Raw genomic sequence first — 26,043 nt, 5'->3', positions numbered from 1 at the left:
ATTTTTACTGTAGCAAGTTCTTGTAGCAGCAACGACACTGTAACTAATTACTGTAGTAGATCATTGTAGCGATGACACTATAGCAGTGATACTGTAGCAATATCCAGCTTATTCCTTCAATCTTACTCCACAAATTTGGCCCTAGGCCACAAATTTGGCACAATGAAAAGACTGATTTGTCTTCTCCAACAGCTGCAACCTTTCGGAAATTATTTCACCACCTTAATTATGCAAATCAATGGGAGTGTTGGTTCGCAACGATCAATTTAGCAACTGCAGAAACCCTTGACTCCATAAGTTATCCAGTAGAGTAGATGGCAACATATTCGATGATCAACGATGACGTTGCCTTCCCTATTTATGCTTTTCCTCCAATAGATGGACCTCCATCTAGAATAAATAAAATAATATTTAATTCCTTCTAGAAGATTCTTTTAATTTATTTAATTAACTCTAGTCACTTTTAATTAAAATAATTAAATATAAATTCACCTTTTAATTTTAATTTATTTAATGACTTTATAAGAAACTAATATAATTAATTTCTCCTTATTCCTTCACTTAGCCTTCGAAGAATGTAAAAGCTAAAAAATCCATTAGAGGCTAAAAGGATGGGGACATTATAGTCCCCCCTCCCCGAGATTGCTTGTCCTCAAGCAATCCGGCAACATAGTGAACTCCAACCTCGATGTGGATCCCAAATGAAGTAGTACGTGACACCCTTCAACATTGAACCAACTGCATACTACTAACATCATCAGGACCAACAACATAACCTGCAGTATAATACTCAAAACTTGTGCTAATGATGTAGGAGTTAGAATATCACCAGAATAAAACCCTATAAGAAATATCTTCATCTTGGTCCCCACCCATATAATATATATTGGACTGGAATTCTGATCGACAATCCCTTGAAGAGACGTAGCTACCAGAGTACCATATGCACTAATGCCAATGGTATCAACAATAGGTGTAGCCACATCAAAATCTGTGGACACAAGAACGTTACCAACTACTGCAACACAAAAATGAATCTTTACAGATGGTGAAAATTGAGCCCAACTCCTCTTAGGTGAGTGATCAACATCAACCTCAAATAGCAAATTGTCATAAGATAATGTTACATCCATGTCGAACATAGGATTGTCCATGAAGTGAATATGAACACTTTGTTGATCGATAGTATAACATGACTTTGTCACTACATCACTCACATCATCAACCATAACACGTGTACTCTCATCAGAGCACACATCTGCAATTGCATGCATACTGCTAAACTCCTTGTTGGATGGCTCAACCAACTTAGAAGTGGCTGCTGATATGACAACATCCTCGCATGCTCCTACTCCCACTATCAATGCATTGCCATCAAATACATGATCCGCGGAACTCATGCCAACAACTGCATCATCTAATTTGACCTGACATGAATTCTCATCACATTCCACCTCAATTGTGCACAACTAATGCAGTGTCTCATAAGAAATGTTCCGCAAATTTGAAGCCACAACTGTATCATGACATTTCGCTATTCGAAAAAGCGATATCATGCTGTACTCAAATCTTGGATTCGAAATCAGTTGAATCATCCGTTTGTGATTTTGATTCATCTTATTCAGTAACACATCCAACTGTTTCACAATACCCTGTATCTCAGAATCTCCATCCCTTGGCGGAGAAGTACACCCTCCGCGGGTATAATGAATACCAAACCTTCTGTCACCATCCATAATGCTGAAAACCAAGTCCTCTACCTGTGGGTGAAAAGAAAGGTGATAAGCACTCCTCACAGTGTAATGCTGATAAAATTTCTCAATCTTTGTCAAGGGGCTCATCATCATCAAACTGGGAATCAGAAGATGGCTCCAATCTCTGACTCTAAACTATTGGTTAGGCAGACTCCTGGGCAACCCTCTCAGCAAATCCAACTACAAAATCCCTATTGAGAAGCATTGTAGCCAAGGTCTCTTCAATCTTCTCCACCAATCGTCGTATAGCACGAAAGCCCCGAATGAGAGTACCGTCAGATATACTGTATGAAAACCCCCACAAAACCGAGCTCTTAAGCGAATACTCAATGGATGACTTGGTACAATAGAAATTATATGTGGAAGCATCAATTTGCTCCCCCGCAATCTACAATTGATCCTCTAAATATGTGACAATGCCAACTGTCCAATGCTACCAGCTGTATGAAAAGAAGAAATAGATTCACTTCCAGTAGAAGGAAACAAATCACCATGAGAGCTTGTCTCCATTGATACTCTCACCTCCTCTGTACATACTAAACTCATATCCTGGACGAATGTGTTTACCACATCATCACATCCCTCATCCTTAACCGTAGAAGCAAACTCACCATGAACCACAATATGTAACTGAATAGGGTTTGGGGCTGGTGTCGATTGTACCTATTCTAACTCTACGGTAATCTCATCCAACTGTGACTATGACTTTTGAAGAGCTAACTGAGTATATTGAAGAGAGTCCACAATCACCTCGAGCTCCTAGGTGAGCTCAACCGCCTCCTCCTCTTTCCGTAACAATGTCTCATAGTAGGTGCTACACCACTCCAAAAGGTAATATTTGTCATCAACTAACTGAGAGTAACTATGCTTCAAGATCCTAACAGCCTCTCGAAGTGCATGAACCTCTGCTAGGGAAAGACTATTATCACCGTGCTTATTTGACACAGGAGCACCCCAACTAGATGTAGCTAGCATATGATAAATAACATCATAATAATCAAGAGATGAAGAAATGTCACTATCACTCACCTTTAGCTGATAAGTCACATGATGTCTTTGTAACCCTTGACTCCTATGCGAGCTCTATGTCTTGTTAGCTACATTGTAATAGGAAACTAAATCAAAACTCTCTATCACAAGATCGCTCATACATGTGCTATCTTCCTCACACAATTTTGCATCTGACATACAACTACCATGTACCTTAACCAACTCCTCATCTGAAGAAATGGAAGCCCTTGTTGTATTAATCTCCTCACATGTCTCAGCTTCCACCTCAATAGATAGATCCTGTAAACAATAATCCTGGAACCCATCCAAAACCTCCTTGGCGTCATCAGCTGATACCTGGCAAGGGATATCATAAATGTCATTTGATTTCTACAATCCATTAGCAATACATTAAAATTTTTCTGGAATTTGATTGTGTCTGAATTTTTTAGCATCAACGTTTCGGATCACACACAATGATCCATCATCAGGATGAAGAGTGTAAGAGAATAGAGATTTTTTTTAGCATCAACGTTTCAGATAACACACAGTGACAGTCTTCATCCTACTTAATTTCTCCATTCTCTTGCACTCTTCATCTTGATGATGGATCACTGTGTGTGATCCGAAACGTTGATGCTAAAAAATTCAGACAATCAAATTCCAATTTTTTTTTTGATGTAAGGGATATCATATTCGGTGCAACTCATAGCATCATCAAATGTGTCCATACTATTTGCATCCACACATCCCAATAAAGCCACAATTGCTAACCCCTGACTCTGCACACATGACTCAACGTCAGGTTGTACATCAATAATGCTGGAGCATGAAACACCATTTATTGACTCCACAATAACGCCCAAATCACCAACATCACAACTAGATGACTCTCTACGTGCCTCTGTCCTACTAGAGGAATCAACTCGCATAGGAATCAACTACTTGTAAACCGTTCTGATATCACTGTAATAACCCCAACCGGTTATAACTTCGTCAAACACCAAATTCATCTCTAATTTCGCTGTTTGACATTTCGTCAAACACTTTGCAAGCAAGATCTGATACCATTGTAATAACCCCAGTTGGTTATAATTTTGTCAAACTCCAAATTCTTCTCCAATTTAGTTGTTTGAAACTTTGACATTTTGTCAAACACTTTGCAAGCAAGCTTGGATACCACTGGAATATCCCTTGCAATTCTGAATTTAATTTCTTGATTTCTAACTTGAGAATTTCGTCAAACACTTTGCACACAAGGGATATATTGCAGATCTAAACTCTGATTTCGTTTCAAAATGCCAAACTAAAAGAGATATACTTGCAAACTCCAAATGACTTATAATTACGATGCAAATATTTGTATTTTATTGGAACATATAAACATTGGTTATAAATGAGAAAATATGCATCTACATCAATAAGATATTAGGGCAACAATTCTAATGTAAAACTTTGATATAAATCAGATTACAAATGATCTCTAAAATCTTCACATAATTTTCAAATCTACAAATGAAGTAGATAGGAACCTGGAAAACTGCTCAAGGGAATCTGGATTTTTACCGTAGCAAGTTCCTATAGCAGCAACAACACTATAGCGAATTACTGTAGCAGCTCACTGTAGTAGCGATATTGTAGCAAGTTACTGTAGCAACGGTACTGTAGCAATATGCAGCTTATTCCTTCAATCTTACTCCACAAATTTGACACAGTGAAAAGAATGATGTGTGTTCTCCAACAGCCGCAACCTTTCAGAAGATATTTCACCTCCTCTGTTATGCAAATCAATGGAAGTGTTGGTTCTCAACGATCAATTTAGCAACTACAGAAACCCTTGGCTCCACAAGTTATTTGGTAGAGTAGATGGCAACACATTCAATGGTCAACAATGAGGCTGCCTTCCCTATTTATTCTTTTCCTCCAATAGATAGACCTCCTTCTAGAAGAAATCAAATAATATTTAATTCCTCCTTCTAGCAGATTCTTTTAATTTATTTAATTAACTTTAGTCACTTTTAATTAAATTAATTAAATGTAAAGTCACCTTTTAATTTTAATTTATTTAATGACTTTATAAGAAACTAATTTAATCAATTTCTCCTTATTCCTTCGCTTAGCCTTCGAAGAATGTAAAGGCTAAAAACTCCATTAAGAGGCCAAAAAGATGGGGACATTACATTTTATTACTTGGATTGCAAAGAGGCTATGCAGTTGACCATTGGATGATCTGGAAGCTTTTGGATAACCTATCTCTCTCAGATACATGTACTAGTAGTGGTTGTCGAGTTGCTCTAGAAGTGGGCCTGGAGTTCCTGTACTACATTGTCCTCTTGGATGATTGTACTTGCATGGATTGGATTCTTGTTTGTTGGATTTGAGGGGTTTATGGATTTTCCTTAAAAATCTATGGTGATGCCCATTTGTGACAATCCAATAATTTGGGTTCTGTTGTTTGGCATTTTTTAGACTTCTGAGTTTTCTAGATGAGAAATAGGTGTGGATGTGCATAGTTGTTCTTCAACACAATGCTTTTGCAGGTTTTGCATGCTGAAAAAAACTTGTGATTTTTTATGGATCTCTTGAAGAGCTATTTTCTAGACTTTGGTTCCTTCAAGGTGTTATTGAATGAGATAGTTGTAGTTATACATGCATGCATGCTTTGTGCATCGTGAGAGGTGTGTTTCTTCTTTGCACGAAGATGTTGGTACGCGATCATTCACTCATCATTTCTGTGTTGATGCTATTTGGATTCCCAGACTATGGTGCTCGATGTGGACATAATTGGTGAATCAGACTTGTGCTTGATCTAGTGTTTGAGTCATGTTGTCTATATCGTTGTTCTCTTTGAGATCTCATTTTTACATGTCACTAATGTGATTGTGGGTTTGCGTGTTGCAATTGTTGGAAGTACAAGCCTTTAGCTGGGTAGGCCACCCATTTAATTGTTGTGGGATGACTTGCATGTGGACTCTGTATATCTACCAGATTTGATTCAATGCTTGTAGAGACTTGATAGCTAGCCTTGTTTGTGATCACTTATGCATTGATGTGGTTGCTTTGGGATGAGAAGATGGATGATAAGTGAGTACTTGGATAGTCAGTTATGGTGTCCTATAACTTGGTGAATTTCCTGAGTTTGGAAATCTTGGCTTCACTCAGTGTGATGTGTGAGCCTTGATGTTTTTTAGTTTTGGGGAATGGTGTGTCATATGCTTGAAGAGCTCGGTATCATATTGTAGTGGGAGCTTAAGTAGTGGTTGTATATTCATCACATGGTGATTGATGATCTTCTTTAGTGTTGTAGTTGTTGGAGGATGCCTTAGATCTTGTTGCTAGGATTCAAGGGGTCCTTGGTAGAGATGTGGTTTATGCTTTCATTTGATAAGTTATCATGGTGGCTTTTATGTCATGGTTTTGCTCTTGATTACTAGTTTAGAGTTGTGACATGATGTAGTTATTGATATGATCACTTGGAGCATGTTATCTCTTTGGAGGAGATGGTTTTAGATAATGTTGACATGTTTATTTTCTTCATTCCATTGTTGGAGCTTTGACATTGATCTTGGTTTAGTTTCTTGGTATTGAGTACTTTGATCATTTGCCTGATACTTCATGATAATTGCTATATTGCAGCAATGGAGTTTGACATGGAGTGATTGATTATAGGTGCTCATGGATAGTTGGAGACTTAGGCGAGGCTAGAGTTCTCTTGATATGAGAGACATGTTGCTGAGATGTATACTCTTAATGAGATTTTCGCAGAAAGTCCAAGGAGCCTACACTTTGGTTAGACATGAGTTCAATAGAGACCTATGAGGAGTTTGTTCTTGGATAAGTTTGCTGACTTGTATATCTTGGAGGAGCATTTTCATTCCCCTCTCTTGGCCTACTTGACAATTTATCACTTGAGAGGTATTGCCCAAAGTTACTTTCAGGTGCTTTATGGTTTCATTCATATTCATAGATCTTGAGCTGCAGTTAAACAGTTGTGGAGGATTCATAATGACTCATGAGAGATGGATAACATAGTTATATCTTTGAGGTGAATTTTCATTTATGATGATAGTAGGAGATGGTAGTGGGATGATTTCCTGAAACGGGAAATAGAGTTGTTTGATCTTCTTTGAGAGGCTTAATTCCATATAGATTCATGATATCATGCTATGTTTAGTCTCTTGAGCTTGAATGGCTTTATTTGTTGTGGTAGCTGTTCACTCGGGGCTGTGAAGGAGATCATACTTGGCATAGTTGACATTTAGAGGTGTTTGTGTAAGGACATGCTACATGCTTATTATTTGCAGGTTTTCTCTTTGGTCTTGGTTATCTTCTTAGATGTTTGGGTTCACATAACATTGGTTTTTGAGATCTGTTGGAGCTATGGTGGTCACTTTTTTGTGGTCATATGTTATCACTTTTACTTTATTGTTTTTTGGTGGTAACGTGGTGGTTTCTGTATCTCTTTTCTTGTTGGATGTGGAGAACATGAGAGAGTTGTGGAGATTGGATGAGAGAGATGTTTATTGCAGCATTTTTGCTATAGGATTTGCATATCTTTGTAGGTGGTCCTTGGCACTACATGGTTGCACTTTCTTTGTGTTGTTATCAGCAGACTTGGTATGCCTTTGATTTTTCAGATTTGACATTACCAATGCAGTGAGAGTTCTTGTATGTATTTGGTCTTTGTCGACTGGTTTGCACATGGAACTTGAGGTTGCAAATTATGGGTTGGTCATGTTGCTAGGATGAGTTTTCTTATGTTGGATACCTTTGAGGTATGAGTGATTGGATGGGTTAGCATTTGTTGTGGATGCTATTTTCAATCTTGTGGGTTTTATCATTTGGATTGGAGCAGTTAGTTTGGTTATTGTTCTCATTGATGTTTTATCTTGTTTTTTGGAGGATTACTTTGCAGCTGTGTTGGGCTAAGAAGTTGATGTTTCTGATGCTTCAGTATAGCTTATGAGTGCAGTGGAGTGGTGGCAATATTTTTGTAGCCTTTGTTATCACTGAGATCTTATGCTTGTGTTGTTTAGACAAGTGTCTACTTGGAGCACAAGAGCATGTGTTAAGATTTATGTGGTTTCATGGATGGCTGTGATGATATAGTTCCATCAATTTGAATCGTGTAAGGTCTTTGTCAAGTGGGAGATTGTTGGGATAAGGCGACTCAACCATATGATGCTTTATTGGCTTTTAATTTATGCATTTTTGGAAGATGCCAAATGAGACCAAATCTTCTGTAGGGATATTCTTGGAGCAAAAAGCAGAAAGTCTGTTTTTGGGCTTTATTCTCTTTGCTTTGTTTTTATGCAATAGTTGTGCATAAAGGGATTTTCTAAATAAGTTGTTTCCTTTTGTATGCAAACTCTATAAATACAATGAGTCGCTGAAGAGAGAAAGAGAGAGATGAGAAGTTCTTCACAGAGAGTCATGCTGCCAAATTTTCTCTAGGATGGAGCAAGATGTAAATCTCCATGTGAAGGCTGAAAATGTATTGCAACTTGTTGCTAAATAATACATTAGCTTGATGTCTTGGAGGGTGGGATTTTTAGTTGGAAATGTTTTCTCCACGTATATCTGTGTTTTCTATTCTGTCTCATTCTTCTAGTTTCATGATTGTAGAATATTAAATCTGTATGTCGTAATGCTGTTGAAATTTATTTATATCGGTAAATCGCAATCACTTTCCTTAAAAAGTTTTAATTGTGGGAAATCAACTATGTCTGTTTCCGCTTTTATGGCATAGCAGTATGTACTTGTGTTTGCTTATTAGAAGCTATTCAAGAAGTCCTTGGATAAAGGATGTGTATACTGATCTCATATGGCTTTCTGGGATGTTCTCATTTCCCTTCAGCATCTGCCATCTAAGATAGCTCTAACCAAATTATTGAGTCTCTGTAAGAACAGCAGAGTGGCTGGCTAAGCTGGCAGCAGTGAGTTTTATTTATTAGCATTTTGAAGATTGGCATTGGGGTTTCCACTTGAAACTTACTATGATCGATGTAACCAATAACCAAGAGAGATAGGATAACCTATCACCTTCTCTTCCCAAGATGAAAATGCAAAGGAAAGTTTTTTTGAACAAGCCTCAGATTGTAGAAGGCTACAGTAACTCAAGGCCATGCACACAGGGTGCTGCTTTAGGTTCCTTCTATTTCAAAACATCCAGAAATTTCTTTTCAACACTATTTTAAACTTGTTTCCACTAATGGCTAGGTAGTACGTCAGAAGAAAAATGAATTGGGGGAAGGGGCTAATGCCAGGGACAAAGCATTCTTGTCCACTGCAGTTGTAGTTTCCTGTGTTGCAATTGAGTTACTCCAACATCCATTGTAGCCTAGTTTGGTCTGATATTTCTTTTTGATGTAATGCACAATTTAGTGTATTCAAAACTGACTTATCCAATCACAATGGAAATACAGATACAGTATAAGTTGCAGCATTTTAATAATTAAAGAAAATCATTCAACTCAGAAATTTGTAATGTCCCCATTTTGGGACATTAGAAATTAGTTAAATAATAAAAAAATTAAGTTATTGAAATATAATTCTAACTTGAATTAATTTTTTAACATGGCAATAAAATTGACTTCTTATGTCAACCAGAATTACAAAATAAAAGATCTCTATTTTAAATTAAAAAGATGGAGAAATGGAATGCCGATAAGCTAGCTGATGGAATGATAGAATGCTATATAAGTACAAGGAGAGGATTATTCAGAATATGTTGAGATGTTATATTGATTTGATACATTTATCTGATGCATTTGCATTAGCTGAATCTCTGGAGACACAAACCTTGAGCAGATTTTCAGAAGGGCTGGACAAAACCCTGGTTCTTCGAGAGCCAAGTTTGTTAAGTTTCTTTAACAGACAAATTTGTAAGGACGTTTCAGAAATAAATATTTTTCCTTTTTTAAAAATAAGGGTTTTTCTATAATCTGAAGATATTGAAGTTGAGATTAAAATATTATTTCTCTGTGTTGATTATTTCTGAATATTGACATCCAAGGAATAATGTGAAATATAAGTTGCATGCGTATTATCCGTGGAGAGGGCAATTATTTTGAATTCTATCTTCAATATATTACCATGTGGCAGTGATTACATGGACTGAGCTGAATCTATACCCTCAAGTATTGAAGCTTATTTCGGGTTCTGAAGTCTATAAAATCAAAATAATTATCTGGTGCATTTAAGTGTAGAGGTGGCTGTCTATTATACAATTCATAATATATGTTTAGCATGTTCCATAATACTTGCTGGGATGGAGAAACATATTGCCGAACATCATAGAGCTCTCACAAACATTTGAAATGCTGCCGAGAAACAATTTGGATATCTTTTGCAAGCTGTAGAAAGCGTAACAATTGTAGATGCTTCCATCCATGGTAGACAATCATTGACATCACTGGTCTGTATTTGTTCTGAGCCTCCAAGGCATGGGAAATAGATCAAAGTGTCCTTTTGCGCAAACATAACAATCACAGGAGCTGAGGAAGTTTGGCATAGACAGAATTTATGCTGGGGACTTAGAGGATCCTTCAAATATTGAGATAAGAGAGCACCTTGTATAAGAAAAGTTAAAAGAGCCTTGCTGTAGGCGTATGGGAATCATGGGTATCATCTGAGAGGCTGGACGGTAATCTGTGACAAGATTCATAATTAAATTGCAATTCATTTGTACTCCACTTGTTGACACTTATTTTGACAGGCCTTCTGAATCATTCTCCGAGTTTTCAATAAGAGGTCAGAACTTCCTTTGAGTCCTTGGAACATTTGATTTGTGTTCTGATATTGTTCTGTTAGGAAGTATGGCTTAATCCTCTGTGAAATCAAATGTAATGCAATCTGGATTTTTGATAGTGAACACTAACTAATATTCCACATCAGCTATTGTCTTCTCTTGGAATTCAATATTGTTATTCTGCTGACAAATAGAGAGTATTTAGTTCCACGGCATGATACTATGAATTACTTCATTAATGAGCAGCAAAATACAACGTATCCAATCCAGAAGACTGCAAACTATAAGATTCAAACAGCAGGACAGATTTATTTTTACACAGAAGGAGCTTGCTAACTGTTTGACAGAATTACCCAGATGCACAAATGTTGATTCCTGCATGTTACATCTTGCAAGAGTTTGACCAAATGCCTTTTGAATAAAACTACATTTTTGTTATAAAACTTGGGCATAGAAAATCTACCAGGGTTTCTTACAAATTAACACAATAAATATCCCAGAGAATTCAATCAATTTTGAAATTGCAGATTTATTCCTGAACTTAACATCTCTTTCAATAAGTGTGATTCCAAACTAGTTTGCTACACTGGGAATGAAGAATCTCAATTCATATATATGCAGTATATAAACCCTGGGTGTGTACCTTCCAACTCCAGCAAGTTATGGCAGTGAGGGATAAGGCTGGGTAGTTGCTTTATCTCTTACTAAGTGCAGCTCGAGGCCTTCAAATCCACACAGACACTTGTACAAGCCAAACCAACCACCTTCAACTATGTTTGCAGCACCAAATGGGATGGCCAAGTATGTTAGGAATGGCCACAGCAAGGAATTATTGCCCAGCAGTCAATGCAATCAGCAAACGCTTAAATCACCCCATTAAAACAAACTGATCAAATGAGTTACAAAGAGCAATATCTCCTAAATCTTCCTGAAAATCTCTCTCTGTTAACACAGCTGACTTTTCTGTATGAAGAACTCGGAATATTCTCCAAACCCTGTCTTCCAACAGTGTGAGGAATGTTGTTTATGAGGGATTCTGTCCTCACAAAACTCTGATAAATAATCTCCAGCTATTCATTCATAAAATCTTCACCAAGCATGCCCTAAATTGATTTTCTCCATATTCTTTTGCTGCCTTCTGAAATGGGTGGACTTGCTTCTCCAAGCAATGTGGGATAAAAGAAAACAGTTTCATTTAATATTTTTGAACTTCTTTTTTCCCAATGGGTGCCCAAGTACCTTTATTGCAAGGAAACACTTAATTTTTAAGTTACTTTTCCCTGTCAACTTTAGTCCTCTTATCAGTAAAGCTAAATAGTTTAATTTAACTTTATAACTTGACTGGTATGTCGTGATGGTCAATTCGTTGTGTTGTTCTTCTTGCCATCAAGGTTCAAATTGTAAGTTTTGCCCAGAAATAAGGATAAACAACAATAAGGAAGAACAAAACAGGTTCAAAAGACACAAGAGATTATCTTGAGGAAACCCTTCCAATTAAAGGGGAAAACCCAGCCACACCACGAAATATTACTTTTATTGATAATAAAAATGTTCAAGTACAATGCTTTTCACTTGATACGAATTGTAGTCACTTTGCAATTACACACACACAGACATTTATGTACATATATACCATAGTTGAAAAAAACTATGTTTAATAAGGAAAATTGTGATATATCGCACAACCAGAGAGATACTGATTTAAATGCCCAAAAAATCGGTGCCGAAATTCTCTAGAAAGATGCTATGATATCTGTCGAAAAAATTGCCAAATGCGTGATTATAGGGGGTAAAAATCGTAGACTAATCAACATTGGAAAAAGGTTAAAAATACAATAAGAGGACAGATACATTTGTGCATTTAGTTTTTGTTTTGTATTGTTTTATATTCACCAAAAATGCTGGCAACCAGGCGGTTAAAGGTGTCAAATCCGTTGACTGTCAAATTGCTGCAACAGATTTTTCCAGTGTTTCTATGGTGACAGGCCTAGTCTTTGGTGACAGGCATCAGCAGTGACAGGTGGCCCATTCTAGACGTCGACTCTGAGACAGGATATCAGATATCCTTTACCAAGCGTTGCCTCTGTCTGTGATCTTTTATAATTATGTGATCATGGATAAAATGTGTTTATACTCCAATTAAAATGTTACATATAGGTTACGTTACATATTATACCAGTACTTTTACCAGTTAGTGTTAAAATGTTATCCTATGTTTATTATTTTAATGTTACACATTATACCAGTATTTTATTTTTACCAGCCAGTTTATATTCCAATTAAAATATTACATAGATTTAGTTTTTAAGGCATCTAACAGTTTTTTTGTGTTTTTTAATACAAATGTTTATAATTATTAATATAATTGTATAATACTGGTTACCAGTATTTATAATTATTAATTTTATGTATTTTATAATTTTTAATAGTTATACAGTTACGCAAATTTACTGGTAACTGGATAACTGTAAAAAAATAAAAATAAAGTTTGGCTTATAATTTATAGATCTATGGTGGGAAGATTATGGTGCCACAATGCCTGATCTTCAAAAGCTTGCCATTCGAATTTTATTGCATCCTTGTAGTGCTTTTGGCTATGATAGAAGCTGAAGTACTTTTGAGAACATACACACAAAGAAACGCAATAGGTTGACTCAAAAGCGCTTGAATGACTTGACTTATGTGAGTTACAACTTTTGCTTGCTCAAAAAGGTGGAAGGGCAAGCTTCATATGAAGCACTTGACTTGGATGACATTGATCCATATTCAACACATTGGATTGGTCCTCTTGATGGTGAGGATGAAAATGCACATGTGGGTGATCTTTTATTAACAGATGAGCAACTAGTTGAGTTTGAGATGGAGGCAGATGATTGGAATGGGGATGTGGCATCACATGAGGAGAAATATGAGCCTGGTCATCCATTAGAGGCTTCTGTTGAGCCTAAGACACCCATTGAGGGTGTTGACACAAAATTACTTCAACACCACCCACCTAACAACAATGTCTCTTTTGAGTTGTACTCGTAGACACAATTTATGATTGTACTTTTTCGTTTTCATTGATACTGTAACTTGAACTTAACATGTATTCAGAAGTTGTAGTTTCATGGAGTTTGACTTCTGTATGTATTGAACATATTTATATTCAGATGTTGTACTTGTTTTTTGGTATATGATTCTATCACTATGTTAATCTACTAAGGTTTAGTTGCTATGGATTACCGTTTAACTCAAAACTTTGATTAATGTCTGGTGGATATCTCAAATCATTATATTTTCAAATGTTCGAGAAAAATGCCAATTTATTTCCAAATTTTTTGTGAAGATTTTTCCCAATTTTGAGATTTTGGAATTTTTTGGGCTGGTTGAGATATTGCCGAAACCGAATTTTTCAACTATGATATATATGTACAGAATTAAGATTCTTCATATCAGAACCAAAGGTCTCTTCGATTTCCAAATACAAGTCTCTTCATATTTCCAAACACATGCCTCTTCGCATACCATATGCATCTACATATAATATTATGTTGAATATGATTATAAATATCTTCTTTAGCTGAAGATGATCATGACGGTCATATTGCTAATTTATAAAAAATCAGAGGTCAAAATCTCTATCGCAGCTAGAATCTTTAACATAAATCTCATTGGAGATGAGGTCATTCATTCGTGGCCTCACTGGTTCGTAGCTCCGGGTGAAAGTGCTTACTCCTCGATAAAAAAAGCTTGATAACTTGATTTTATTGATGATTAAATAAATAAAACATACAATCTTGAGTTGATTCTAAATAACTAGTATGGACATGATACCAATTAAAAATCAATGATAATACCACTCGATCCAAATTGACTTACAATAAATAGCAAGTATGCAAAAACCATAGCCAAATACGTAGGAATTGCTTGGAATCAAAACCACCTAGATTAGAAGTTCTCAAGATTCCTTTAATGTCTTGGTTAGACTACAAGACCATGTAGACCTAGGCTAATGACAACCTCATACTTAATGTGCTAGAAAAGGGTCATTACATCTATCTACAAATTCATTAACATTAATGGCCAAGTGTTAAGTTAGAAGAAACTGTAGAGGAAGATAGTAATCATAGGGCTAGAACTGAAAGCAATTGGGAGGAAAGTGGCATTGTCTTTGGAGAGGAGGGCACTGATATTTGATCCTAACCTCTTTTTAACCTCTATTTTGCCCATTCCTTGAGTGTTTCTGAGGTTTTAATATGTGGATAACAAAAGCTGCTTTAGTATTTTCACTTGAAAGAAGATAGAACAAGTGATATCTTGATCAATTACCTTTCTTCCAAAGAGAGTGCAGGGAGGGACTAGAAAAAGCCTTTCCTTATAAGGTAATTAATCATAAGATAGCATTTTGTCACTAAGGCCTAGCTACATAATTTAAAAAAAAAGTTTTTTAGTTCTTCAGGTTATATAAAAATTCCAAATCTTACATAAAATAATTAAAATTTTACATACTCTTCAGGCACATCTCCGTAACATCCCCTTTTCCTGGGCCCGAGCTATCAACTAGCATATCATCAAAATACAATTATTACTTCATATTCATGAGAAGTCAGTTATAATAGTTATTTTACATGTTCATATGGAATAGATTAATGGCTACAATTAGTTTAACTGAAATATCATAACTAACAATCAAAGGAGTATTCAATCATAATGAGTGGTTAAACATTGATAATCAAATTAAGTAAACAATATCTTCATTAAATAATTACATTGCCATGTCTATGAACATATTGCTATTTAAAATTTAGTTCGATCCATAAACTAATTAATAATCTTGTTCAACTAAGGCATAATCAAATAAAGCTAAATTGAGGATTTTAAGTTTGCAATGCCCTAAATTTTGAGATCGGAATCCGCCTAGTCCAACATCTGCAAAACCTGGGTTAGTCCACATCAACACAAAAGTTATATCACTGTATCTTAAATAACCAATGCCATTTACGGGAACAAAACTAGTGTAACATCCCTTTATTCCTATTGCTAATTATAACAATTAAATGTAAATAAAAGATATGTTCATATATATATTCACATGAATGAAGGACAATTATTACAACCATCAAGTAAGCCTATCTCATTCAAGCAATTACAATTCATGTTCAATCAACTTATTTCTTAATACATAGAAAAGGAAGATCAATTTCTAAGCATTGAAGGGAATAACTCATTAAACAATAATAACCATTTGTCATACCTTCAACTTGAAATTCTAAATTCATAAAAGTAAAATACTTGTCACTAGGAGATATTGGATGTAGATCTTAACACTATCTTGTGCAATTCTTGGCGCTTGGTTAAACATTGATAATCAAATTAAGTAAACAATATCTTCATTAAGTAATTACATTGCCATGTCTATGAACATATTGCTATTTAAAATTTAGTTTGATCCAGATAACTAATTAATAATCTTGATTTCAACTAAGGCATAATCAAATAAAACTAAATTGAGGATTTTAAGTTTGCAATGTCCTAAATTTTGAAACCGAAATCTGCCTAGGGCAACATTTGCAAAACCCAGGTTAGTCCACATATACCGCTTACAACACAAAAGTTATACGACTGTATCCTAAATAACCAATACCATTTACGGGAACAAAACTAGTGTAACATCCCTTTATTCCTATTGCTAATTATAATAGTTAAATGTAAATAAAAGATACATTCATATATATATATATTCACATGAATGAAGGATAGTTATTACAACCATCAAGTAAGCCTATCTCATTCAAGCAATTACATTTCATGTTCAATCAACTGATTTAACTGATTTCTTAATACATTGAAAAGGAAAATCAATTTCTAAGCATTGAAGGGAATAACTGATTAAATGATAATAACCATCTGTGATACCTTCAACTTGAAATTCCAAATTCATAAGAGTAAAATACCCGTCACTATGAGATATTGGATGTAGATCTTAACATTGTCTTGTGCAATTCTTGGCGCCTGGTTAAACATTGATAATCAAATTAAGTAAACAATATCTTCATTAAGTAATTACATTGCCATGTCTATGAACATATTGCTATTTAAAATTTAGTTCGATCCACATAACTAATTAATAATCTTGATTTCAACTAAGGCATAATCAAATAAAACTAAATTGAGGATTTTAAGTTTGCAATGCCCTAAATTTTGAAACCGGAATCTACCTAGGGCAACATCTGCAAAACCCAGGTTAGTCCACATATACTGCTTACAACACAAAAGTTATATGACTGTATCGTAAATAACCAATACCATTTACGGGAACAAAACTAGTGTAACATCCCTTTATTCCTATTGCTAATTATAACAGTTAAATGTAAATAAAATATACATTCATGTATATATATATATATATATATATATATATATATATATATATATATATATTCACATGAATGAAGGAACAGTTATTACAACCATCAAGTAAGCCTATCTCATTCAAGCAATTACATTTCATGTTCAATCAACTGATTTAACTGATTTCTTAATACATTGAAAAGGAAAACCGATTTCTAAGCATTGAAGGGAATAACTGATTAAACAATAATAACCATCTGTGATACCTTCAACTTGAAATTCCAAATTCATAAAAGTAAAATACCTGTCACTAGGAGATATTGGGTGTAGATCTTAACATTGTCTTGTGCAATTCTTGGTGCCCGGTGGAAAGGAGAAGCACTGTCACGGGTTTAACCTCTCAACCATGGACCTTTAAATATTCCCACACAATCTCAATCGAGAAAGGTCCTCCCTACCCGAGAATAGACATGGGACACCCCGTCCAACCACTGAGCATCTTGGTATTAAGAGTATCAGCCCACCATTCGGCTAGACAGTAAGATCTAAACATTGGCCTACCATGAGGTGATTTAGTTATTAGATATGATTATTAGTTACTGATTTATGTTTACTTCATTGTGCAGGAATAATCCCATTCTCACTCTTCATCTTGACCATGCTGGTCCTCATGGCTGAATTCCTAGGTGGTTCTTGGAAATATAAAGCATTGCCATCTTAACATGCACACACTAGTCTATGGCATTATAAACGAGATTTACAATCTGTACTGACAATATTCTGTATGAGAGCCGACACTTTGACTAAGATTTATTATGATTGCAAAAATCAAATTCAATAAACATAACTTTCTATTATCATGTTGGCTCCTTAATTATATCAGTTTTAGAAAGAACAATAAAGGAATATGCAAGCTGAAAAGATCTCAATTCTGCAATAAGAAGAATAATGAAGTATCCCTTGACCGAAAATCGATTAATTCAAAATAATATATTTTTGAAGGAGGCAAAGAAATTCAGATTATAAATGGATGACCTGATGAAAGCTTGACTTGCAAAATATTCAGGCGGAGCTGAGTGGGCCAACTCTTCCGTGTAATTCAGACTATGTTATTGTCCTACATGTGTATGTTGGATGGGACCGATAGGTAATCCAAACTCGGCTCACTTAGAGCAACGTTGATGATCAATTACTGGCTGAGATAGAATAGAAAACTAAGACGAAATTATGAATGACTCTCGGCAAAATAATGCTCGAGTGTTGCAGACCAAAGAGAAGCAATGATAATAATCCATCCCGCGAGTTAGCGTAGATATGCAAGAAAACATCCCACAAGCATGCTCGGTTACGCAAGAAAGTTCTAAGGAGGCAAGGGGCTTAGAAGGCTGTTGGTTCAAATATGAAATTTTAGGATGAGCCAATTATCAAATATAAAGATCGATGGAGCTCAAGGCAAAAATATCAAGACTATCACCAAGAAGTAAGAATAATAATAACTCCAATCTCTTAATGTTCTAATACAAGGACATCATCCTATTTAGCTATACTCATAGGTGTATATACACATACATGCATATATGCATAAATCCTAAGCATATGTATTTTATGTATACATTCAAAATAGGCATATACCTCTTAATTGACTTACACACACACATATCTATATATATACATATATATATTCTTGTGTGTGTGGGTACATGTATGAATATATTTAGGTATTATGGTGTCATTATATTAAGACATGCTTTGCACAACAGAAGGTTCTCAAATTATGAAGGTAACAAATTTGTTAATGCTTATTTAATGATATAAGTTAACTGGTTAGCTCATGGTTGTCCAACATACACTCTTGTTTACCTAGCCATTTACTGTTAGCCATGGTGGTTTGTGGTTCGTACCTATTTGCCCAGTGATAGGTGGTGCCCCTGTGCTCAATTCCTTTTTGGCAATGCTTACCCCCTTTGACATGCTCCTGCAAAGAAAGGAAATTCTCCACGATAATATCATATTCCTCAATATAATCACAATTACTATAACAAGTTATTATTCATAAACCATCATAAAAACTAACCACCATTTCATTTCCCCTGAATTTGTAATGTATAACCAACTTTCCAAGCTTTCTAGATAACAATATAATATCATCATAACAATGAACTACCATGTCATCTTCACATGAATCGTTATAATTTTACCTATCCATTGACTTCACATGGAACCTCAATGGCTATATGAACATTTTTAAATTGAGCCAAAAATTAGGATGTAACAATCTCCGATACTATTTCGTTTGTTTATTTTGAAGGCTTTAGATAGATTAAGAATCCCATTTCTCTTTGGGGTACACCAACTTCAATTGGCTAATGTTCAAATATAGTCGTTTGTCAGCTTAACCGTTAGCCTATAGGAGTTTCCTCAGATTTTGTAAATTAGGTTGAGAACAGAATTGAATTATCAAATTCCAAGGAGATATAGATGGGAAGGAATTGCATGACAAACTTGATGAGATTGACTCTCTCAATGAAAGATAACTACCTCTGAGTCAAATGATATACTATTGTCCTTTTTTTGTACGGTATCACTTCACATTCCCCTTGCTCAATATGGTAGGTCTTTATACCCGACAGTTTGTAGAAACTGAAACCCTTTGTAATATTAACCTTGATAATGCAATTTTGAACTCTTTTAGCAATGTTATGAACCTAAACCTATGAATTGTTTTAAAGCATTGTGGTATGTAACCAAACTTTTGTAGATCTCCTAGGCTTTTATCATTGTGGCTTAGCATAATAAAGTCACATCAACAACTAATTGGGGGTTTGTGAGGTTTCGGGCGACCTTATCAAAATCTTTGGAGCAACCCTCATCCATTGCAGGGTCGATGTTGCCATTATGTTTCTAACATTATCTGGAATAACTTCTAATAAATTTCAGTGCTTTGCTCATACAAAATATTGCAGTCCATATCCTGCTCCCACTATTTTTGTTAATTCCTACATAGGAACATGTCTTGATGTCATCTATTCAAAATTAAAAGATTCAATCTCTTTTGTTTCTGGTTGATAAGATATGTAGATAATTGTAAGTTTGTATGCAAATGCCAACTATGAACGACTTCATAGCAGCTTGGTTTTAATGCTGTAAGTATTGATAATCTCTTGAAATTTTTAATTTTAACCTTGTAAGTGGTTAGTTGACATTGTTATAGTTTTTATCCTCTGTCGACCAAGTCACATTATTTTTATGGTAGGCTCAGAGTTGACACGCCCGCATTCTAGTTTGGCATTATCATTGACCAGAGCACAGTTTTCAATGCAACTTAGGTAAAGACTAATTAATAGTATTGTCACAAAGTTAAGTGAGTGCTGCGTTTCAGAGTAAGCTACTATCCTAGTTGAATGAGGTTAGGACGAGTTGAAATTTTATTCAATGTCATTTAGATATGGTTCTTTTGTTATCATTTTGAGAACAAGAGAGATTAATTTAGATTCTATTAAAAAACTAAAATTTCCTTGGAGCTCATTTGGTCTTTAATTATTTAGTGCAAAGTAATGAGACTCGGACTCGGCAAGGGTAACTTGACTCTTGACTCGGCTCAGACTCGGAAATGACTCGGTAGTGACTCGAGAAAGTGAAAAAACCTCAAAATTTTGAGATTTTTTTGGATTTAAAGAACATTCCATGCACCCATTATTGAATAAAGTGTAAAGACACAATAACATCATTAAACAGAAGATAATTTGATCATAATGCACATTGCCACATACTTAAAACTTAAAACTTAAAAGTCAAACATACATCGATTACATAAGGACAATACTACAAAGGTAAATTGCTAAATACTATATTACTAGTAATTAAAGTTTAAAGTTTAAAGTTTAAACAGTAGCTAAAGCCTGAAGGAAATATTATAAAAGTAAAACATGGAATCATATATAAAATGATAAATCCATGCAACCCATCAAAATGTATATGTAATATGTATTATGTATTATGAAATCCAACACATCAAGATTCAATGAATCAATAGTCATCATCAAATGTTCCAAATTCTGATCATATATTAAGTTAAACAAAAAGTTAAAACAAGACTATAAGTCTACAACTATGGCTCCTAGTCAGAGTCCTCATCATCATCATCATCGTCATCGTCATCATCATCGTCATCCTCATCCTCATCCCCAACCTCAGCCTCAACCTTAGGCTCAATATAATCTATAAAATGCCTCTTAGTAAAGTGTCTAAGGTAGGTCCTGGATGTCTGAGTAGCCATAGCATCAACTTGCGAGGTGCCTCTAGGATCAACTGTAGTCTTTGCCTCTGGCTCTGCCAATGTCCGTGAGGTGCCACTAGGAACAACTAGAGCTCTTTGGTCCTTTGCTGCCACAGCCTCAACCTCAGCTTGGTCCTCTCTATCTGCCTTGTCAAGCCACTGTAGGTCCTCATCATCAAAGACAGGATCAATAGCCTCAGTGATCCACTCAGACTCTGGATCAACCTCCTCTAGAGTAATCGGAGAGGTGTCACTATCCAAAATCTCCCTGACCTTAATGTGCAGGTTGTAATGCACAAAGACTAGCCTATTCATTTTTTGTACAGACAACTTGTTACGCCTCTTCGAGTGGATGTGCTTGAACATGCTCCAGTTGCGCTCACATCCAGAAACGCTACTTGGCTGGCTCAAAATGCGGATGGTGATTTGCTGAAGGTTTTTGGTTGAAGGCCCAAACATTTGCCACCATCTATCTGAATATTGAAAAAAGGAAAACAAAAAAGTATTAGTCTCATTTCAAAATTTGAACTCTAAAGTTTAAAGCTAGAAATTTACAAAATAGATTGTACAAGGCTTAAGTTGCAATTTTTACTTGGCTGCAATTTTGCACGACCTTCTTTGCAAATTTGATTTGAAAAAATGGCCCCTAATGCATTATTATAGGCATCCATCTCAAGCAATATATCTGTGGGATTAGGGGACATCTTCGATATCACTGTGTATAGGCCACTGAGAACCTCCTCATCCGCCTTGAAATCATCACAGAAACAGTATGCGGGATTGAGGTAAGAGGCTGTTGCGTGGATGGGCTTATGAAGCTGATTTTGCCATCTCCTATCAATTATGTCCCAAATAGGGCCATAGTTTTCCTCAACTCCTACATATTTGGCCTTAATAGCCTCGTTGATCCTATCCATTCCCTCATAAATGTAGCCCATAGAGGGCTTCTTGCCATTAGCAACTCGTAGGAGGCCTACAAGGGCCTCAGTGATCTACAAAACAATTAAACAAAAAAACAATTTAGTGAATGATGAAACTTTGCAAAGTTGCACAATGAAAATAAAACAAAAATATGTATGAGATAAATTAATTTATAAAATTTTAAGATTTAAGCTTTTAAAATTTAAAATTTAAATTACCTCCACAATCTTTGAACATGGCTCCCAAAAAATTTCATCATCATAAATGCATTTTGTTGCATCTATCCCTACAGGGCTGGTGGCAAAGGAGGAGGAACTCCATTCTGGACCAACAAACATGCACCTCAACTCTAACCTTGAAGTCAGCAAGGATTTTAGTGTGATAAAATTAGAAGCAAATCTTGTGATACCAAGATGAGCCAACTCCTTTCCCTTCATGTGTTTCCTCATAGTGCTGAGGACCAAGGCATAATTATAGATGAACTTACAAAGATTTTTGGCCTTGGTAACACATGATTTCACCCATACAAGCTTGCTAATATCCTCTAACATGAGGTCGATGCAATGGGCCGTACATGGAGTCCAAAAGATTTTTGGGTGTCTCTCCATCAAAAGTTTTCCTGCAACAATTTTAAATTAGTTAATAAACAATGAAATTTTTTGATGTATTAAAAAACTTTTAATTTTCAAAATTTAATGAAAAACTAAAACAATTTTTTTAGAATTAGAACTTAGAAAGTTAAAAGTTAAAATTTTACTTGTAGCAACATAATTAGCTGCATTATCAGTCACCACTTGGACAACATTCTCTTCCCCCACCTCCCTTATGACCTCCTCAATAGTCTCACATAAGAATTTTGCATTTTTCACATGTGAGGAAGCATCAATAGACCTCAAAAACATGGTGGATTCTGAAAGTGAAAATTAAACAAAATAATTATCATTCAAGAATCAATAGTCAATAAAACAAAATTTTCGTTATTCAATAATAGTATACATTAAATTTTAGACTTCAAGAAGTAGAGGATGATGAATTACCTCCGCTAGAAACAAGAAAATTTAGGAGGGTCCTATTCCTTCTATCTGTTGATCCATTCATCATGATGGTACACCCCTTTTGGCTCCAAATCTTTTTATGGTCCTCCAACTCAAGTTTCATCTCCTCAACCATATCTAGTAAGAGGGGGCCACTCAACTCATCTTCAGTGGGGGCTTTGAACCCCGCACCACAGATGGAAACTGCATCAATCATCCCCTGCCAATAAGGAGTCCTATTACATTTATAAAAACATTTTAATTAGCATATTTCAAATTTTCAACATCAATTTAAAAGTATAAAATTGAATTTAAATTCTAAAATTTAAAACGTAAAACAATCAAATATAAATGAAGTTGAAGTACCTGGCTGCTATAAATGGAATGTTGCAGAAAAACCAAAACTTGCAAATTGCTCTTACTCCAGCTTCATGTATCTCCCTATTCCAGCCCAAGCTCTCGAGTGAGGGTTGTGCACCAGGAGTGGAATGCGGTACAAAAATATTGTCCAACCTACTAGATTTTCTGACTCTAGGACGAAAGGTAAAGCCAGTACTACTAGAAGGGGCAGTAGCCACAACACCACTAACACTAGCAGTGCAAGGAATAGATGTAGAAGAAGAACGGGTAGTAGAAGCACTAGGACGATAGGGGGGAAGGGAAGAACCTTCTCCAACACAACCTACTGACTCAGAAACATTTGCGGATGAGCATGGAAGGGAACTAGAACCAATCTGAGCTAACTCTTTTAATTGTTTTTTTTTTAAATTCTTTTTTTTGTTCATATCTTTCCAAGGCTAAATAACAAAAACGTTGAGCCTCAACAATTGCAGCTCCACAAGGCTCAGTATCATGACCACGTATGCCAGCAATATGGTATTTCAATCTATTTATCCCCCCACTATTAATGGTTTTGCAAAATAGGCATTTTGTTTGAGTTCTAGTTCTACCTGGAAAGTCTATGGTGGACTTCCAACACTCATCTTTTTTATTGCCTTTAGAGTGCTTGAGTTTTTTTCACCTCCAGGAGCCATTATGAGTAAGGAAAAATGTAAAGGTTGCTGCAATAAGACATTTTAGACCAAATATTACCATTTAAACATTGTATTTTATGAAGATCTAAAGTAAAAAAAAAACTCATAAACAAACTAAAAAAAATTCATGCAAAAAACTCATAAGCATAGAGAAAAAAATCATCAAAATCTAAGCAATCAACTCTTACCTCTTTCAAATGCTTTGGGAAGTGTTGAGAAGAGCTCCTATAAACTCCTTCATGATCTAAATGCAAGCTCCAATGTCACAAATGCAAGCTTTTCTCCTCTTCCTTTCAGCTGGTTGCAAAACACGAAAACTTCATTTCTCTTCTACCTCTCTCTCTCTTTCTTCTTTTCACTATAGAGTGTTATGGGAGCCCTTTTAGGGTTATAAGAGTGAGGAAGAACAAAAAAAATGATTAAATTCTTTTGCAAAAAATAATATTTTAAACCCCCAAATTTCTACTTGCCGCGGCTGGGTCAAGCTATGTTGGGTTAGGTGAGTCACCTTGTGACTCGTCGTGCGAGTCACGCCACATGACTCGCCGCTCACGAGTCACGGGTCATTATGACTCGGCGGGGTCATTGTGGCTCACTGACTCGCGTGACTCGTGTGACTTGCTGTGAGTCACGTTACCTTGATTTAGTGTTTAGCATTATGCATTGGATTGTTTACATTTTGAGTTGCTTGCTACACATTTTGCAATTCACAATTTGTCTTTTACATGTTTAGATCCCCTTTTTTCTGTGTGCTTTTATGTTGATATTAGATTGGTACACCACTTAGGAGTGAAAGTCAGGACTTAAGGACTAATTTTTTTTACATATGTTGAGAACATAGGCAGTGGAATTAATTCTCACATATCAAAGTAAGGATAAAGTATTCAAGAAGCAATGACTGATACTATTATAAAGAGACTGAAAGGTGTTCTTTCTTGAATTGATAAGGATGGGATGTAATATTAATGTACTCAATTAAAAAGGATGATATCTACATCAGTGGTAAAAACATTATAATATTAAAGGGCATAATGTCTAGGACCATGTCTTATTCAATTATGGATATATATGTTAAGATTATGCAGCAAGATAGAAACTAGAGATGCTATAATACAAGCCATTGAAACACTTTTTTAAAATATAATTCCAATTCATTAACAAACAAATGTTCAAACCCTCACTGAATCTGATTTTGTGGCTTAATTTTGAGTTCAAAACATAACTTTTGTAATTGTCATTAGACAAGGCACTTAGTTGATCAATCTATTTGGTGCATGTCTTGCAATGTTTGTTCTTTTAACTCTCTTAATTTCCTTATAGATGCTAATTATTTAGTCAAGGAAACATTGTTAACTGGTGGATTTTAGGAACCCTTGCAAAAAACCTGGTTTACTTAATCAAAAACATTGGAAAAATGGCATAAGATTGGGGGAGTTGTTGATTTTCCTAAATCAACAATGAAACCCTTTTAATAAAAATAAAATTATGATATATTCTGATATTGCTTGCTTCGCAATAAGTCCGACAATTGTGATTCATCAGTTATTTTGCTACAGTGGTGAAGATGCTGTGATAACATTATCTGAATCTTGTGTAATAATCTGTCTGTACATATTCCCCTCCTATGTAAAGAAGACTGTTGTGGTTGCCTAATTTTCTAGCACGAGAATCACATGCTGGCTTCTACTTTAGCTAATGCATGCAAAACAAATAATACATATATTGTGTCAATTCTTTGTTAGACATAAAAATATTTTCACGTCTTTTTGGAGATTTTTGTGGATGAAGATTGTTTCCATACATCTATCTGTGATAATTGCCAGCTATAATGTAATACTGATGCTTCAATTTATTCTCATTTTCTAAAATTAATGAGAAAGACTGCATCAAGCTTAGGCTTGAAGACAGTCGAAGGTGTTAAGTACTGAGCTTGAAACCTCAGCATTTTATG

At 35.3% G+C, this 26,043-nt stretch overlaps 1 protein-coding gene across 2 annotated transcripts in view; it reads left to right on the top strand.

Annotated features, from left to right (window-relative positions):
• The window catches only part of MOS14 (ARM repeat superfamily protein), a 286,973-nt gene that overhangs the window by 131,910 nt on the left and 129,020 nt on the right, over nt 1-26,043 (top strand). The gene's annotated exons all lie outside the window — the stretch shown is intronic.

Source organism: Cupressus sempervirens, chromosome 6 (genome assembly GCF_028749045.1).
Source record: "Cupressus sempervirens isolate cs-2001-9-10 chromosome 6, ASM2874904v1, whole genome shotgun sequence".
Lineage (NCBI taxonomy): Eukaryota > Viridiplantae > Streptophyta > Pinopsida > Cupressales > Cupressaceae > Cupressus > Cupressus sempervirens.
The sequence above is the reverse complement of the archived record's forward strand: the minus strand, read 5'-3'. Positions and strand labels throughout refer to the sequence as shown.